The sequence below is a fragment of the Lonchura striata genome, chromosome W (assembly GCF_050655825.1).
Source record: "Lonchura striata isolate lonStrDom1 chromosome W, ASM5065582v1, whole genome shotgun sequence".
Taxonomy (NCBI): domain Eukaryota; kingdom Metazoa; phylum Chordata; class Aves; order Passeriformes; family Estrildidae; genus Lonchura; species Lonchura striata.
In genome coordinates this window covers 3,701,956-3,720,031 of record NC_140743.1, presented here as the reverse complement: position 1 = coordinate 3,720,031, position 18,076 = coordinate 3,701,956, and the positions used below count along the sequence as shown (strand labels likewise).

At 48.6% G+C, this 18,076-nt stretch overlaps 1 pseudogene; it reads left to right on the top strand.

The window, feature by feature from the left end:
• Window positions 1-370: 370 nt before the first annotated feature.
• Window positions 371-1,433, top strand: LOC146762998 (endogenous retrovirus group K member 6 Gag polyprotein-like; annotated as a pseudogene).
• The last annotated feature ends 16,643 nt before the right edge of the window (window positions 1,434-18,076 follow it).

The window sequence follows — 18,076 nt, the reverse complement described above, 5'->3', positions numbered from 1 at the left end:
AAAAGGCTGAATCAAATTATTCGCCTCAATTTATAACATCCCCCAGCAGGGGCGTGCCCTGGCGGCAGAACGCCGGCACCAACAAGCATCGACATCGTCCATGAGTAATCTCTGGACTTTACCTCCTTGTCGCGTGACCGTACGACCCACGAACCCTCACTGCTTTTGGGAATCAGTTAAGATGCGAGCTTTAGGGAATGGGGATTGGAACCTGTTAGAAAAGGTGGGGATGCCAAAGCGTGGACTTGCCACCACACCAGACCGAGGGGAAGGGCCCACAGATGACAGTCAAACAGTTAATCCAGCATCTGAGGAGGGGACACAGGTGGTTCAGGGAGACAATGTTCCACCACAAGGGGAAATTCAAGCTTTTCCCGTGTATAAAACTGTCCCAAATACAGGACAAGCTGACAGGCACTACGTGATTGCCTGGCAGGTTGTCCAAGATTTTCAAGATAAGGTAGCAAAATATGGCCTTGGTTCTACACAAGTTATGCAAGTTATCAGAGTGCTAAACACAGACCTCCTTGCTCCATTTGATATTAGACATATAGTTCAAGTATTGTTCCAACCTGTGCAATTTAAAGTTTTTCAGGACAACTGGAGGCCGGTTGCTCAAAGGGTTGCAACAGAGAACATGCAATTGCCTCAGAGATATCCTAGGTATTACATGGGAGTGGATGTTCTCATGGGAGAACAGGCCTTTTCCAATCCTGATCTTCAGGCTACCTGGGACCCTGCCATTCTTGAGCAGAGTCAAAGGGTAAGGTTTTTAGCATTGCTAAAAACTATAGAAATGGCTGCTCCCAAGCCACAATACGTGACAATAACTCAAGGAACAAAAGAACCATTTCTACCATTTGTTGAGAAACTTGCAGCAGCCCTGGAGAAGCAGGTTGAGGATGATACCTAGAGGCAGGTTTTATGCAAGCAGTTAGCGTGGGACAATGCAAACAATGATTGCTGGAAGATCATAGATGTTCTTCCAGGTGACCCAATGCTAACAGACATGGTCGAAGCATGTTCCAAAGTAGGTACTGTGGACTACAGAATGTCTGCTCTGGCAGCTGCTTTACAGCCAGGCCAGAAATGCTCAGGGGGCAGACAACAGAAAAAAGGCAAAAATAAGGGCAAGAAAAAGCAGGGAACACACAAGCAGACAGAAACAAATACCAGTTTCTTGTGCTCTAAGTGCCTAAAGGCAGGTCAATATGCAACCCAATGTAAGTATAAATATCATGCCAATGGCCAGCCTTTGGTAGGCCCGGGAAATGGGAGGATGAGCACACAGGGGAACTGTGCTCTTACACAAGTGATTCCTCAGGGCACAGCACCGACACAGGCCTGCTCAGCCAGCTCAGGGGTGGCACACATGGCTCCGCCAGGGTGGATGCACATACCGCAACTACAGTCATCTTAGAATCCTGTCGTGAACATAAGGTTCCTTTGGATGTGTTCGGACCTTTAGGACAAGGACTGAGCACACTGCTTATGGGAAGATCTAGTGCCACCCACCAAGGAATCTTTGTTCACCCAGGTGTCATTGACTCTGTCTTTTTGGGTCAAATTTGTGCCACAGTTTCCACACCCACCCCCCCTGTCACTATTCTGGCAGGGACTTGGATTGCTCAACTTGTGCCTTTTCAGTCATGTGTCCCCAGGACTGACCAGTGGACTCGTGGGGATGGTGGCTTCAAATCCACAGGACTGCCAGAAGTCTTCTGGTCTGCAGATATTTCTGCTCAGTGACCCCAGATGATATGTACTCTGATCCTACTGTGTGCCTGCTCGCTGAAGATCTGTCTTCAAGGTTTGATCAAAACGGGCGGATGTAACAGTCATCTCCTCCTCTGAGTGGGCTCCTACGTGGCCTTTGGCTTCCATAGGGTTGGCCATCAAAGGGTTGGGGGATGCAGTGCAGACCTTTGCAAGCCAACAGTCTGTGCTGATCAAAAAGATGGATGGACAGACGGCTGCAGTTCAGCCCTATGTCACTACAGCCCCAATCAATCTCTGGGGGCGGGATGTATTGGCAGCCTGGGGGATATGAATTGGGATGGATTTTTAATTGGGGCCACTGCACTAAAGGGCGGAAAATATCCTACACTGCCTTTACGGTGGCTGGTGGACAAACCCATTTGGGTACACCAGTAGCCCATGACAAAAGAAAAATTGGTTGCTCTTTCTGAATTGGTTCAGGAACAACTTCAACAGGGACACATTGAGCCTTCCACTAGTTCCTGGAATACTCCTGTCTTTGTGATAAAGAAAAAATCTGGGAAATGGAGGCTGTTACAGGACCTCTGAAAAATTAATGCAGTGATGGAAAGTATGGCGGCATTGAAGCCTGGTTTGCCCTCACCCACCATGCTCCCCATGGGATGGGAAATCTTGATAGTTGATTTGAAGGATTGTTTCTTCACAATTCCTTTGCATCCTGATGACAAGCCAAAGTTTGCCTTTACAGTGCCTTCAATTAACAATGCTGAACCCGTGCAGAGATATCAATTGAAAGTTTTGCCACAGGGTCGTCGCAATAGCCTGACTATTTGTCAGTGGTATGTGGCTAAGGCCTTGTCCGGAGTCCGCGAGCAGTTTCCTGATGCATGTTGCTATCACTACATGGATGACATCCTGGTGGCAGCATCCATTCAGGGTGAGTTGCTGAGGATACAGCCTCAGCTGTTCACTGCTCTGCATTCTTATGGGCTGCAAGTGGCTTCATAGAAGATTCAACAGCATCCTCCTTGGAAATATCTGGAAGTCAAAATTCTGGATCAAACCATTCAGCCTCAGGAGGTGCAATTCTCGGATTCTATTAAGACCTTGAATGATGTCCAGAAATTTCTGTGTGTCATCAGTTGTTTGCATCCCTACTTGGGACTAACTGCAAAACAACTGTCCCCACTGTATGACACTCTAAAGGGGGACCTTGACCTGAGATCACCTCGGAAAATGACTCCTGAGGCGCAATGAGTGCTGGAGGAAGTCCAAAAGGCTGTTTCTGCTTGTCAGGTTCATCAAGTAGATCTTTCCATTGATATCACTGTCTTCATTACCAATACAGATTTTTATCCTACCAGTATCATTGGCCAATGGAGTGACAAATGGTCTGATCCCTTGCACATTTTGGAATGGATCTTCTTTCCCCATCAACCAAAAAAGACAGTACCCACATTATTTGAACTGATCACTCATTTGATAATCAAATACTGTAAACTGTGTTTGTAATTTATGGCAACTGATCCCACAAAAATCATTCTTCCAGTAAAATGGGAAGACTTTGAATGGAGCTTTGTTAACAGTGCTCCTTTGCAAAGTGTGCTGCAAAACTTTTCTGGGCCAATTGCCTATCATCTGCCCAGTCGTAAGTTATTGCAGTTGGCAAAAATGACCAATCTGTCTTTGCGGCCAAAAAGTAGCCGGGTGCCGGTGTAAGGACCCATTGTCTTTACTGACAGTTCTGGAAAAACAGGGAAAGCCATTGTTACTTGGAAGGATAAATCTGGATGGCAAATATTGGAAGGCCATGACTCAGGCTCGGCCCAACTGGTTGAGTTAAAGGCTGTTGTCATGGCATCCCAGAAATTTTCTCAGGTGCCTCTCAACTCTGTCAGTGATTCTGCCTATGTTACAGACATAACCAAGAGTTTGGATTGTTCACTTCTAAAGAAAGTCAATAACGTAGTTTTGTTTCAGTTATTGAAAGCCTTGTGGTGTGCAATTCAGACCCGAGTTCATTCGTATTACATCTTGCACATTTGGAGTCACTCCAATTTACCAGGTTTCATAACAGAAGGTAATGTCAGGGCTGACAGGTTGGCTAACCCTGCGTGGGTAGCACCTCAGCCTGACAAGATTGCACAAGCCAAAACATCACGTGATTTTTTCCATCAATGTGCACATACCCTGCAGAAACAATTTCATTTGATGTCAACTGAGGCTCGTGACATTGTCAGTTATTGTACTGACTGTCATGGACTTGCTGCAACTTTACCAGCAGTGGTGAACCCCAGAGGCTTCAGGGCCTTGCAGCTTTGGCAAACAGATGTTACTCACATCGCCAAATTTGGCCGACTTAAGTATGTGCACATGTCTATTGACATCTTCTCCTCTGCTATGCAGGCATCTGCTCACACTGGAGAAAAGGGTCGGGACGTGATTGCCCATTGGAGGATGGCTTTTGCAATTTTGGGAATACCTTCTTCTGTGAAAACTGGTAATAGCCCCACCTACGTCTCGCAGAAGACACAGCAGTTTTTGTGCTTATGGGGAGTGTCACACAAACTGGGTATCCCGCACTCTCCAACAGGCCAGGCAAAAGCCAGGGAGCCTCAGGAAAATGGGAAGATGGACAAGACAAACACAGATCTGAACCAATGTGGTTAATCAAATATTCTCCCTTTATTCAAGATAAGATGGTAGTTTATATAAGCTTCTACATAGTTTACAAAAACAAAGACACTCTGATTGGCAAACTAACATTGTTTACCTTTTCCTTAAAGTGGCCTAAACCTTACACTATAAACCTATACTAATTCACACCCAGACAGCCCAGTGGTCCCCACCACACCTTAATACTATTTCTAGCTGTGCCACAAACTCTTAATTTCTAACTGCGTCAGAGGCTTGAAGGCCTCACAAGGCCCAAATCTGAGGCCTAGACTGGTGCTCAAATCTCATAATTCATGTCCTCTTTCTCTCAAAAATGCTGCAACACCAGGCCATTGTTGAATGCGCTTATGTTACTTTAAAGCGTGTTTTGGTTAAACAAAAAGGGGGAATGCCTGGAGAAACCCTGCACAGTCAATTGGAAAAAGCTCTATATACAATCAACCATCTTACCGTGCCACAGAATTCAAACAATCCTGTCATTCTAAATAATTTTCTCTCATTCCACTCTTCAGGTGAGATGCACCTGCCTCGAACAAAAGTCTGGATATAGGACCTAGCCACTAATAAGTGTGAGGGCCCATGCGACCTTATCACTTGGGGCCACAGGTATGAATTCATTTCCACAGATACTGGAGTACAGTGGATACCTGCAAGGTGTGTTCACCCTGACTTGTAACACCAAAATGAGGATGTGGCTATTCTGACTTGAAAGCAAAACCAGTGAGAGACTCCAAGCCAGAAATACAATTTATTGGGAAAAGGGAAAAGGGACAAAAGACATGCAATGATACAAAAGGAAGACCACCGACAAAGTCAGAATACAACCTGACACCCCTCTGGCCAGCGTGTTGGTAGCAGTCCAAATTGGAGTGGCTGCAGTCTTCTTGGAGTGGCAGATGTGGTTTCTGTTTGTGCAGTGGTGCTGTAGAAGAGGTGTAGTCAGTCCAGTGGAAAAACCCCAGCTGTGTCCTCTTGGAAACGTGTGGGAAGGCTGTTTCTCTGTCTAGAAATCCCAGAATATATCTAGGTGGGGATGCTTAGCTCTTCCCACCTGGGCAGAGCATCTCACAATCGGCTGATGTCATTCTGAGTCATGCAGTGGGTCCTTGATTACCTGTTAAATGGAAATGGCACCTGGAGGGAGCTATCGCTGAGTCATGTGGTAAGACATTGATGGGCCCATTAACAGAAGATAAGGAAAACTGCCCAGAAGACAACTGCTACACAGATAGTAATAGAAAACATCTTGCTTCTCAATCTGGACATTATTCACCCCTTATTCTATTTCCATCTGCATCACAATGAAACCTTACACACTGTTCTCACTTAAGACTAGGTTTCCCTGTGGTACACAATGGGTTTCCCCATCCTTCTGCATTACCCACCAAGTGTAACTGGGTCCTTGAGCAAAAACAAACCCATGGATGGGTTTGTCTTTGCCTGAGGTGGGATTAATCCAAACAGTCTTTCCTAAAATACCTTTCATATGTACCACAGGGACTTTATCTCCATCCACTGTGTGCAAGGGTTCAGATTGGGCAGGACCAGCTCTATTGATGGACCCTCGGGTGTTGACCATCCAGGTTGCTTTTGCTAAGTTCAATTCCCAATTCCTGAAGGTTCCCCCACCAAGTGCCTTCAGGGTAGTCTTAAGTAGTCCATTGCATGGTTCAACTTATCCGGCAGCTGGTGCATGATAGGGAATATGATATATCCACTCAATGCCATGTTCTCTGGCCCAGGTGTTGATAAGGCCATTCTGGAAATGGGTTCCATTGTCCAACTCAATTCTCTCAGGGGTTCTGTGTCTCCACAGGACTTGCTTTTCTAGGCCTAAGATGGTGTTCTGGGTAGTAGCATGAGGCACAGGGTAGATTTCCAACCATCCTGTGGTTGCTTCCACCATGTTCAGTACATAGTGCTTGCCTTGGCAGGTTTGGGGAAGCGTGATGTAGTCAATTTGCCAAGCTTCCCCATATCTGTACTTCAACCATCGCTCACCATACCACAGAGGCTTCACCTGCTTGGCGTGTTTGATTGCAGCACAGGTCTCGCAGTTGTGGATGACCTGTGAGATGTTGTCTATAGTAAGGACCACCCCTCGGTCATGGGCCCATCGGTATGTTGCATCTCTCCCCTGATGACCGGAGGCATCATGGGCCCAATGAACTAGGAATAATTCTCCCTTATGCTGCCAGTCTAGATCCACCTCTAATATTTTCACCTTGGCAGCTCGGTCCACCTGCTCGTTGTTGTGATGCTCTTCAGTAGCCCGACTCTTGGGTATGTGTGCATCCACGTGTTGAATCTTCACGGTCAGCTTCTCTACTTGGGTGGCAATGTCCTGCCAGATTTCGGCAGCCCAGATGGGTTTTCCTTTGCGCTTCCAGTTGGCCTTTTTCCAGGGACTCAGCCATCCCCACAGAGCATTAGCTACCATCCATGAGTCAGTGTAGAGATAGAGCCTTGGCCACTTCTCTTGTTCAGCAATATCCAAAGCCAGCTGGACGGCTTTAAGCTCTGCAACCTGACTCGATCCACCTTGCCCCTCAGTAGCTTGTGCAACTTGTCTGGGTCTCTATACTGTAGATTTCCATTTCAGGCTAGTGCCTACAATTCGGCAGGAATCATCAGTGAAAAGGGCATATTGCCTTTCAGCCTCCGTTAGCTGAGTGGGGCTTCCTCGGCACCCCGTGGCACTCCAGTTTACGAATCATCTCATGGATGGGAATCACAGAGTCTCTGCTGGTACGATATTGCCAACGGTGTACTGTTGTTGTGGCAATTGGTACCTGTTGTTCTTCAGCTCTCAGCAGTCCCACAGCAGAGGGGTCGTCTGAGAGACCAGGTAAGGTATTCAGTTTTCTGATGTCGTCTGTCTCTACAGCAGCTATTCCGAAAGCCCAGCGATGTCCTTTTGGGTCTTTGAAATATCCATTTCTAAGACAGGCTATGCCAAGGATGCATGGGGCCTCTGGGCCAGTCATGATGGGGTGTTTCTGCCACCGATTCCCTGTTAAACTCACTTGGGCCTCCAATACAGTCAGCTGCTGGGATCCTCCTGTTACCCCGCTAATAGAAATAGATTCTGATCCTAAATATATTGATGGCATCAGGGTACATTGGGCACCGGTGTCAACCAAAGCTGTATATTTCTGAGGTTCAGATGTGCCAGGCCATCATATATGTCCTAGTTTAGGGCAAATTTGGGAGAAAAAGCTCTGGAAGGAGCCCCCAGAAAACAAACCCCCACGGCCCCTCCCCCCCACATAGTTCAGGAGAATTTCCTCAGAGAGAAGTGGAAAAGAACCTGTTTATTTAACAAACAAAACACTCCCCAGCACCAAAAAAAAAAAAAAAAAAATTAACAACACCAGATGACAACAAAACTCTGTCACCACTCTGAAGAGATGACAAATCCAGAAAGTCTTTCCTGGGAGTGGTCGCTTGGGTCTGGGTGCTGAGGATTGCTCTCCGGCACTGGGGATGGCTGCTGCAGATCACAAAACGCAGGCTCTCGGTGTTCCTCGGTGCTTCCCAGGTCCCAGTCTGGAGCCGGTTGGAGTGTTATTCAGTAAAGGGAAAGGAAAAAAAAAACAGCCCTGGGAAAAAATTGGACTGCTTAGCTAAAATGACTAACAAGCAAAAGCAAAGGCAAATGCAGAAGCAAGCAAGCAAAGCAAGCAAGCGAAAGCCAGCAAGCAAAGCAAAAGCAAGCCAGCTGGCACTAGCCTCTTCTAGACAACAGATCATGGGGGGAGGTGAACTGACTGATAACAAGACAAAACAAACCTTCACTTTCAGAGTCAGTTCTGAAAGCACAGAACATAATATCAAACACAAACAGAACACACAATTGGGGATACCAGCATCATAAAGTAAACCCATGATATTCCACTCTTTATGTCCATATCGCCAACATCATGTAAAAACTTCATCAAGTAAAAACTTCCATGTTGCAGCATTTTTGAGAGAAAAAGGACATGAATTATGAGATTTGAGCTACTCCAGTCTAGGCCTCAGATTTGGGCCTTGTGAGGCCTTCAAGCCTCTGACGCAGTTAGAAATTAAGTGTTTGTGACGCAGCTAGAAATAGTATTAAGGTGTGGTGGGGACCACTGGGCTGTCTGGGTGTGAATTAGTATAGGTTTATAGTGTAAGGTTTAGGCCACTTTAAGGAAAAGGTAAACAATGTTAGTTTGCCAATCAGAGTGTCTTTGTTTTTGTAAACTATGTAGAAGCTTATATAAACTACCATCTTATCTCGAATAAAGGGAGAACGTTTGATTAACCACATTGGTTCAGATCTGTGTTTGTCTTGTCCAGCTTCCCGTTTTCCTGAGGCTCCCTGGCTTTTCTTCCATATTTCACTTACTCATACACATTTCCTTCTATTTCACTTGCTCAAACCTTTGACACTTAGACATTTCCTTCTGTCTCATGTCTGTGTGTTTTCATGTGCACACACTGGCAGTAACATCCAGCAAACAGTGATTTTTGCACGAGTCTCACCCCACAATCAGATCTCCCTGAGGTATACATCGTGTTGCTCCATCTCTCTGCATTATCCACCATGTACAACCTGGTCCCTGAGCAAAGACAATCCCACAGATAGGTTTGTCTGTACTCGAGGCAGAATTGATCCACACTGATTTCCCTAAAAAACCTCTGACATGTGCCACTGGGACTTTATCTCCATCTACTATATTCAGGGACTCAGACTGGGCAGGACCTGCTCGATTGGTGGAACCTCGGCTGTTAACTAACCAGGTGGCCTTTGCTAAATGTTGCTCCCAATTTTTGAAAGATCCCCCACCCAATGCTTTTAAGGTGATTTATAACAGTCCATTGTACCTCTCCACTTTGCCTGCAGCTGGTGCATGGTAGGGGATGTGGTACACCCACTCAATACCATGTTCCCTAGCCCAGGTCTTGATAAGGCTATTCTCAAAATGAGTCCCATTTTCTGACTCAATCCTCTCAGGGGTACCATGCCTCCAAAGGACCTGCTTTTCAAGGCCTAGGATGGTGTTACGGGCTGTAGCATGAGACACAGGGTAGGTTTCCAACCATCCAGTGGTGGCTTCTACCATGGTGAGCACGTAGCGCTTGCTTTGGCGCGTCTGGGGCAGTGTGATGTAGTCAATCTGCCAGGCCTCCCCATACTTGTACTTGGACCACCACCCACCATACCATAGGGGCTTCACTCACTTGGCCTGTTTGATGGTAGCACATGTCTCACAGTCATGGATAACCTGAGAAATACTGTCCATGGTTAGATCCACCCCTCGGTCTCGTGCCCACATCTCTACCCTGATGGCTTGAAGTATCATGGGCCCATCGTGCTAGGAACAGCTTTCCCTTGTGTTCCCAATCGAGGTCTATCTTTGATACCCCTATCTTTGCAGCCTGATCTACCTGCTGATTGTTTTGCTGCTCTTCATTAGCTCTGCCCTTGGGGACATGGGCATCTACATGGCGAACCTTCACAGGTAGCTTCTCCACCCGGGTAGCGATATCTTTCCACTCTTCAGCAGCCCAAATTGGTTTTCCTCTATGCTGCCAGTTAGCCTCTTTCCACCTCTCTAGCCACCCCTATAGAGCATTGGCTACCATCCATGAATCAGTGTAGAGGTAGAGCTTTGGCCACTTCTCCCTTTCTGCAATGTCTAGGGCTACTTGAATGACTTGGACTTCAACAAGCTGGCTTGATCCACCTTTTCCATCAGTGGCCTCTGCAACCCGTTGTGTGAGGCTCCATACAGCTGCTTTCCACTTCTGATTCAACCCTACGATGTGACAAGAACCGTCAGTGAATAGAGCATAACGTGTTTCCTCTGCTGGCAGGTGGTTGTATGGTGGAGCTTCTTCAGCCTGTGTCACTGGTTCTTCTTCATCTGTGACACCAAAACTTTCCCCTTCGGGCCAATTTGTAATTACTTCCAAAATCCCAGGACAATTCAGTTTACCAATATGGGCACGCTGAGTGATGAGAGCAATCTACTTGCTCCATGTAGCACTGGTGGCATGGTGGGTGGAGGGAACCTTTCCTCTGAACATCCACCCCAGCACAGGTAGTCGGGGTGCCAGGAGGAGTTGTGCTTAAGTACCGATCACCTCTGAGGCGGCCTGGACTCCCTCGTAGGTGGCCAAGATTTCCTTCTCTGTTGGGGTGTAGTTGGCTTCAGACCCTCTGTTGCTCTGACACCAAAATCCCAGTGGTCAGTCTCGAGTTTCATCAGGCACCTTCTGCCAAAATCTCCACGACAGACCATGGTTCTCGGCTGCAGAGTAAAGCACGTTCTTCACATCTGGTCCTGTCTTGACTGGGCCAAGGGCTACTGCATTAGCAATTTCCTGCTTTATCTGGGTGAAAGATTGCTGCTGCTCAGGGCCCCAATGAAAATCGTTCTTCTTGCGGGTGACCAGGTAAAGAGGGCTCACAATCTGACTGTACTTGGGAATATGCATTCTCAAAAAAACAATGGCACCTAAGAAAGCTTGTGTTTCCTTCTTGCTGGTTGGTGGAGACATCGCTGTGATGTTGTTGATGACATCTGTAGGAATCTGACGCTGTCCGTCTTGCCACTTCACTCCCAGGAACAGGATCTTTCAAACAGGACCCTTCACTCTAATCTTGATGGTGAAACCAGCTTCCAGGAGGATTCTGATGATTTTCTCGTCTTTCTCAAGCATTTCTGCTGCTGTCTTCCCCCACACAATGATATCATCAATATATTGTAGATGTTCTGGAGCCTCACCCTTTTCTAGTATAGTCTGGATCAGTCCATGGCAGATGGTAGGACTGTGCTTCCACCCTTGGGGCAGTCGGTTCCAGGTGTACTGCACTCCCCTTCACATAAAGGCAAACTGAGGCCTGCATTCTGCTGCCAGAGGAATGGAGAAAAATGCATTGGCAATATCAATAGTGACGTACCACTTCGCTGCCTTGGACTCCACCTCATACTGGAGTTCCAGCATGTCCACCACAGCAGCGCTCAGTGGTGGAGTAACTTTATTCAATACATGGTACTCTACTGTCAATCTCCATTCTCCTTCAGATTTATGCACAGGCCAGATGGGGCTGTTGAAGGGTGAGTGGGTTTTACTGACCACCCCTTGGCTCTCCAGCTCTCGGATGATCTTATGGATGGGAAGCACAGCATCTCAAGTTGTTCTGTACTGTCGGAGATGCACTTTTGAAGTGGCAATTGGTACATTTTGCTCTTCTCCCTTCAGAAGTCCTACTGTAATTGGATTCTTGGATAGTCCAGGCAAGGTGTTAAACTGCTGGATACCCTCTGTCGCTACAGCTGCTATCCCAAATGCCCACCTGAGTCCCTTTGGGTCTTTAAAATACCCTCTTCAAAGGTAATCTATGCCCAAAATGCATGGGGCCTTTGGGCCAGTCACAATAGGGTGTTTCTTCCACTCATTTCCTGTCAGACTTACATCAGCTTCCACCAAGGTAAAGTCCTGTGATCTACCTGTCACACTGGTGATAGATTCTGCCCCTACGTGTCTCGATGGAATTAATGTGCATTGTGCATCAGTATCAACCAAAGCCTCATATCTTTGTGGTTCCAATGTGCCAGGCCAGCGAATCCACACAGTCCAGAAAACAGTTTTCCCTCGCCTCTACCTGGCTAGAGGCAGGGCCCCTCTAAGCCTGTTTATCCTTCTTTCCTTGGGCATATGTCTTAGAGGTTTGTTCAAGGAGATCAGACATATCATCATCATCATCATACCTGGCAGTTTGGCTATGGGCAACTGGAGCTGCTCTCCTTTTGGTGGCACTTCCTCTTTGAGTCTTGCCTTACTTCAATTCATGCACTTGTGCCAGAGCAGCAGTATATTTTCCGTCCCATCTCCTCATGTTTTCTCCGCAATCACACAGGAAGAACCACAGCTCAGCTCGTGGGGTGTAGCTTCTCTCCCCATCTGAGGAACGTCTGCATTGCATACCAGAACCTCTGATCTGTACTGCCAAGATTTGGAGAAGGTCCTCTTTAATCTCCTTCCTGAGTCTCTTATGATTCTCCCATGTCTTGTCTTCTAATTTCTGCAGACGTGTTTCCACTGCTGCAATTCTGGCATGTGTTGGGCCATGTACGGCATCTGCATATGCTCGGAGTTTCTTCGCCATATCAAGCACGGTCTCATCCCTCTCTGAAGAAAATATCACGCTCCTTGCATGGTGTGGATGAAAGGAGTCAGAGATCTCTGAAGTTTGCTCTTGGGGAAAGAGGTTTATTGGGGGTACAGGAGGGTCCTGCCTCATGCTCCCAGGCACAGCACATGGCCAGGCGTGAGAGGGTGGGGGAGGGGAGAGACAAAAGAATGCTCTAGGAGAGGGGAAGCTCCAAGAGGGGATGAAGCTCCAAGGGGGGAGGAAGTTCCAAGAGACCGCATGGCCCCTCGAAGCCTCCTTATCAGGGGGCTTCGAGGTGGGTTGGAATAAGGCATATCCAATGGGGTTGCATACACTAATGTTTTAAGGGAGGGATAGAGGTGTGGGGTGAACCATACATCTTTTGGGGGGTGGGATGGAACAGTCCATTTCACCCCAGGACCCATCGAAAGGCAGGGGCATTGTCTGGCTATCTGGGAGAACTGCTCTCATCCCGATGTATTGTTTATGAACAATTCTATTTATCTATCATCTGCAACAATTCCCCTATTTCGTTAAACCATTTAAAGGCTAAATACTGACTTAATTACTACTTTTTTCACAACCTGAGGTATATAGGATATTGCTATTGAAACTACACTTAGTACTTTAAGAAACAATCAAGCTTACTTTACAGAGTTCCTTCAGCCAAGGTGCAAAGCTCAAACCTTCAGATAAACTGTTCAGCTAGATTATTGATTATAGTAGAGGTGGCATTTATTTCTTTACTGGTCCAGCATTTTAACTTCTTTGACTGTTTTAGTGTAATGGAAGAATTTAGCTGAGGTAGCGTGATCAAAACCTTCTGGGGAAGGTTCTATAATTAACCAGGTTGAAAATGTCTATTAGGGCTTTGTGTCAGCTAGAGAGATGGTACCAGAGCCTGCAGACTTGTCTAAAGCAAGCCAGGCATTTGTGTTTGGTTAACTTACAGGTGAAATTTCAATAAAAAAATTGAAACAAGAGAACAAATGCAACAACAAGGGAACAAAAGCAACATGCATGTGTAAACAAATGTCCATTTTCTTTCTTGAGTTGTTTCTGGCAGGTAATTTTCTTCTCGGCTCTGCACAGTTCAGGTCTGAGTACCCGCTTCTTGGCTTGCACTTGCAGAGGCAATGCCATCTGTGAGGGTACTGTTGGATTTCGGTGCATGGTAGGGCTTTACATTCTTTGCTGGGACCCATTTGAGTCCTTCACCTGTAGAAACACAAGCAAACCCTCTCCCCCATGTTACAAGGTTGTATGGCCCTTCTATTCGCCCTGAATCTAGGTTTTTTATTAAAACTGGGGGGTGCTCCTTTATTTTGCTTTTTTGTTGTTTAGAAAATGTCTGTAAATGGGGGGGTCAGGCTCGTTTGCAGAGCTATTTTAAAAATTGTATACGTATAGGGCTTTGCTCAACCTCTTTTGGGGTGCAGCCTTATAAATTCCCCTTTTCTGTTTTAACAAGCTGCATTTTGGGGTTTCATATGTTTTTTTTCTATGGTACTTTTCAACAGTTTTTTACCATAGGAAAAAGATATACCGCTATCATTTGCTGCTTTTAGGAATTTTCTCTAATCCTGAGATAGGACAGCTGTCCATTCTCTGGGACCACCATCTTTCTGGCTGAATGCCACAGGCATGGACTGGGGATTCATACTGTCCTCCTTGTGACCATCACGTCTGAATGCATGCCAGTGTATCAGTTGGCGATTATCAACATTTTTCTGGGAATTTTGGGAAACTGAGGCAGCAGGGGTGGTATTAGCAGGGGTACCACAGTTCTCTGTGGGTCCTGTATTTGTCAAAGCAGCTGCCAGGTTCCGTTCCTCTCTCTCTCGCTGCATGCCAAGCTGTGATGAGGTGCTGTGTGTAGCAGGTGCAGCAGCAGCTGGTAGCTCAGTCAGAGGGGCAGGAGGAGTGTTTGTCAGCAAAGGCACATGGGAAAAACCCGGAGGTGCGGAAGGATCTCTCCAAACTGAGGCTGCGGAATCACGTTGTGGTGCTGCCAGCAGACTAGCTGGAAGGTTTGGGGGTTTTGTAGGTTGTTGTTGTAGATAAGCTGCTGGTGGCTCTAGGGCTGAGGTGTCCAGGGGCTGCAAGGGCAGCGGTGTGGGGGGAAATATTTGTGATGCGGCTGCAAGATGATCCGGGCAGGTCCACGCGGAGGGATCTGGCAGCGAACCCGGAAGTGGCGCAACTGGCAGCCCAAGCCCCGGCAGCGGGACCCCCCCTGTCAGATCCGGGGGCCCCGGTGCTGCTGCCGGAGGGCTCGGGGGCTCCGACTGGGTGCAGACCGCGGCATGGGGCGCGTGGGGGGTGGCGGGCTGCATCAGAGGCTTGGCAGGGGCAGCGGGGAGTGGCTGGACCAGGGGCATCATGAACTGCGCATGCGTGGGGCGCGCCACGTGGTCCATGCACTGAGCCAAAATGGCGGCCGTGTCTACCGCGCCACTGGGGGTCGGGACCGCGCTGCTGGGGGATTGCCGCGCATTCATGAGTGCGGGGGGTGGCGGGGTCATGGTACGGGGCCCTGGGGCGTCCCCCCGCGGCCGTGGTTTGGGCTGGGGGGGGGGTGAAGGGCTTTTCGCCGATCTCCACCGTGGGGCTAGGACTGGTGGGGTGGTCACGTGTTCGTGCGGCGCAGGTGATGTCTCTCCCCCGGCACCGGGAGTTTCCGCAGGGGGCGACGGCGCCCAGCCGGCTGTGGCTGGCCCCAGCTTCACCGTTTGCAAAAATGGGACCAAGTGGTTTTGCAACAAGCCAGCGAAAGCGGTGATTGCTGCTGCGAGAGACGCAGGCAAGAGGGAAAGCATGGCCACGGGCCCCGCGGCACGCGGGGGGGCTGGGGTGGCTGCAGCCACGGACGCCGAGCCCACGGCTGCCGAGACAACACGGGCCGGTGCCGAGCGGCGCGGGGTGGGGGATGGAGGAGAGCGGCGTGGGGTGGGGGATGGGGGCACGGGGGAGGCCGCAGGGGCCGCGGCGAGGGCGGGGCCGGACGTGGCGAGGGCAGGGTCGGTGGGGACTGCGTCGGGTTGGGGGGGTCATGGCGGGGGCGGGAGAGGTGGGGGCAAGGGGGACCATGGCAGGGGCCGGGGCGGGCCGGGGCGGGGTCGTCAGCAACCGTGCGGGCCTGCCACATGGCCAGGACTGGCTTCTGCGGGGTCAACAACTTGACTACAGCTCTAAAAGCTGGGAGCAAATCGCAAGCATTGGGGTCTCGCCTAGAAATATCAATAAAAAGCCTATTTCCAACTGAGTCCCAGAATTTTCTGGTGAAAGCAGCTGACTGGTCAGCATGAGGGAAGTTAAGCAAGACCCATTCCAGGAGGCTTTTTAACTCTTTCTTAGACAAAGTACTGTTATGACTACGTAAGAGATGGTTAAGTTGCTTATAGAGATCTCTATCAAAGGCAGAGTGGGATTGTCCCATTTTTTAGACCTGTGTAGCTCACCTCAAAGTCGCAAAAGCAGAGACCTCTGGCAAGTTCCGACGTACCTCCTGTCGGTGCTCAGGGCTCCGCACGGGTCCTCTGAGAGCTCGGGTGTCTCTCCGGGATGGCTTCTTTGTGGTCAGGACCTCCAGACCTCCCCCTCGGGGCTTCCAGTGCGGGTAGTGCTAGGCAGTGCTCTCTGCGCTCTCTGCACATGTCAATGTGCCACGAGGCAGGTTGCTGCAGCTCCGCAGCGTTTCCTGTGCTCGAGGCAGTCCCAAGAGCTCTGAAAGCTTGGTAGTAACGGGCTACCGTGCTCAAGGGTAGATTGCCTTGGCAAATCTATAAAGAGCTCCGGCTTCTATGCTGCCTAGCAACAAAATTCAGTGCTCACAACAGCGAAGAGGAGGCTACCACAGGTAATGTAGTTACCGTGCATGGAGAGGTGTCCCACGGGTAGATGTGGATTCCTTTTCCTCGTTGGGCACCAGTTGAAGAAAATATCACTTTCCGGCACGGTGTGGATGAATGGAGGCAGAGATCTCTGAAGTTTGCTCTTGGGGAAAGAGGTTTATTGGGGGTGCAGGAAGGTCCTGCCTCGTGCTCCCAGATGCAGCACATGGCCAGGCCTGAGAGGGTGGGGGAGGGGAGAGACAAAAGGAGAGTCTAGGAGAGGGGAAGCTCCAAGAGGGGAGGAAGCTCCAAGAGGGGAGGAAGTTCCAAGGGGGGAGGAAGTTCCAAGAGACCACGTGGCACCTCAAAGCCTCCTTATCAGGGGGCTTCGAGGTGGGTTAGAATAGGGCATATCCAATGGGGTTGCATGCACTAATGTTTTAAGGGAGGGATAGAGGTGTGGGATGGAACAGTCCATTTCACCCCCGGACCCATCCAAAGGCAGGGGCATTGTCCGGCTAGCTGGGAGAACTGTTGTCATCCTGATGTATTGTTTATGAACAATTATATTGATCTATCATCTGCAACACCTCTCATCCTGCTTCATTATTGCTAAAGCAGAAGCGTATTCATGTGGCCTAAGCCATACAAGTTTTCGCCACATCGCAGATGTACATGGTACCAAGTCTGGATTCCTAGTTGTTATTTCATCTGGGAAGATAATCTCTGCCACTGCCATTTCTTTCAGGCATTGGATCCCTTGTTCTATAGTCTTCCACTGGGTCTGCTGCATATAAAGATCATCTGCACACAGGTATCTTTGTGCTACTCTTTCCAGAACCCATGCCCAGAGGCTGTGAGGGTTAGCCCCCTCATCATTCCTTGATCAATGACAGGATCATGTGACAGGGATCCCAAATTCTCGCTTCAGTGCCATCCAGAATTGTAGCCTCACCTGCAGCATCCCAAAGACGGAACAACCAACTAATTATAGACTCATCAGGTCGTTGAGTGTAATCCTTTCTTAGTCCACAAAGGTCCTTTAGGGAATAGGACTCAGTATTGGCTTCTGATCTTGTACCAGTTACTTTGACTCCTGATTTTATGTCAGCAGGCATTGAGGGTCCTTCTCCTGCATTATCATCATCATCATCATCATCCACTGGTCGATCAGTCTTTTCTGTGCACTTTCCACTTTTCGTGCTAGTAGCAACAGCCGATGTTTGAGGCTTACAGTCTGGTTTAGCTGCTGGCTTAGGCTCACTGTCTGGTTTAGCTGCTGGCTTCAAGCCTGGGCTGTTGGCTGCAGCAGAGTGACTGGGATAGCTGCTGATTTATCTCCCTGCTCCTATTCCTCTGTCTGCTGCCCTACAGTATCTAGCAGGGTGTGATAAGCATATGCCAGGGCCCAGCTCACTGCAATGATCCTTTTCTCCTTAAGGTTATCGTGGCACTTCTCTTTCAGGTACTTTGCCACCTCAGATGGATTCTGAATTTGTTCACATGGAAAGTCCCAGGCTAAAGGGTCAGAAAATTCCTTTAAGATTTGGCCCGTATCCTCCCATTTTCCACACCACTCAGGATTTCTCACACCTGGGTCTACTCCTGGGTCAGAGGTCTCATCAGTCCCTCTAGAAATCTCAGCCCTCATTCTAGCGAGACTGCAGACTGTATAGAGAAAGCTTACCAGATTAAA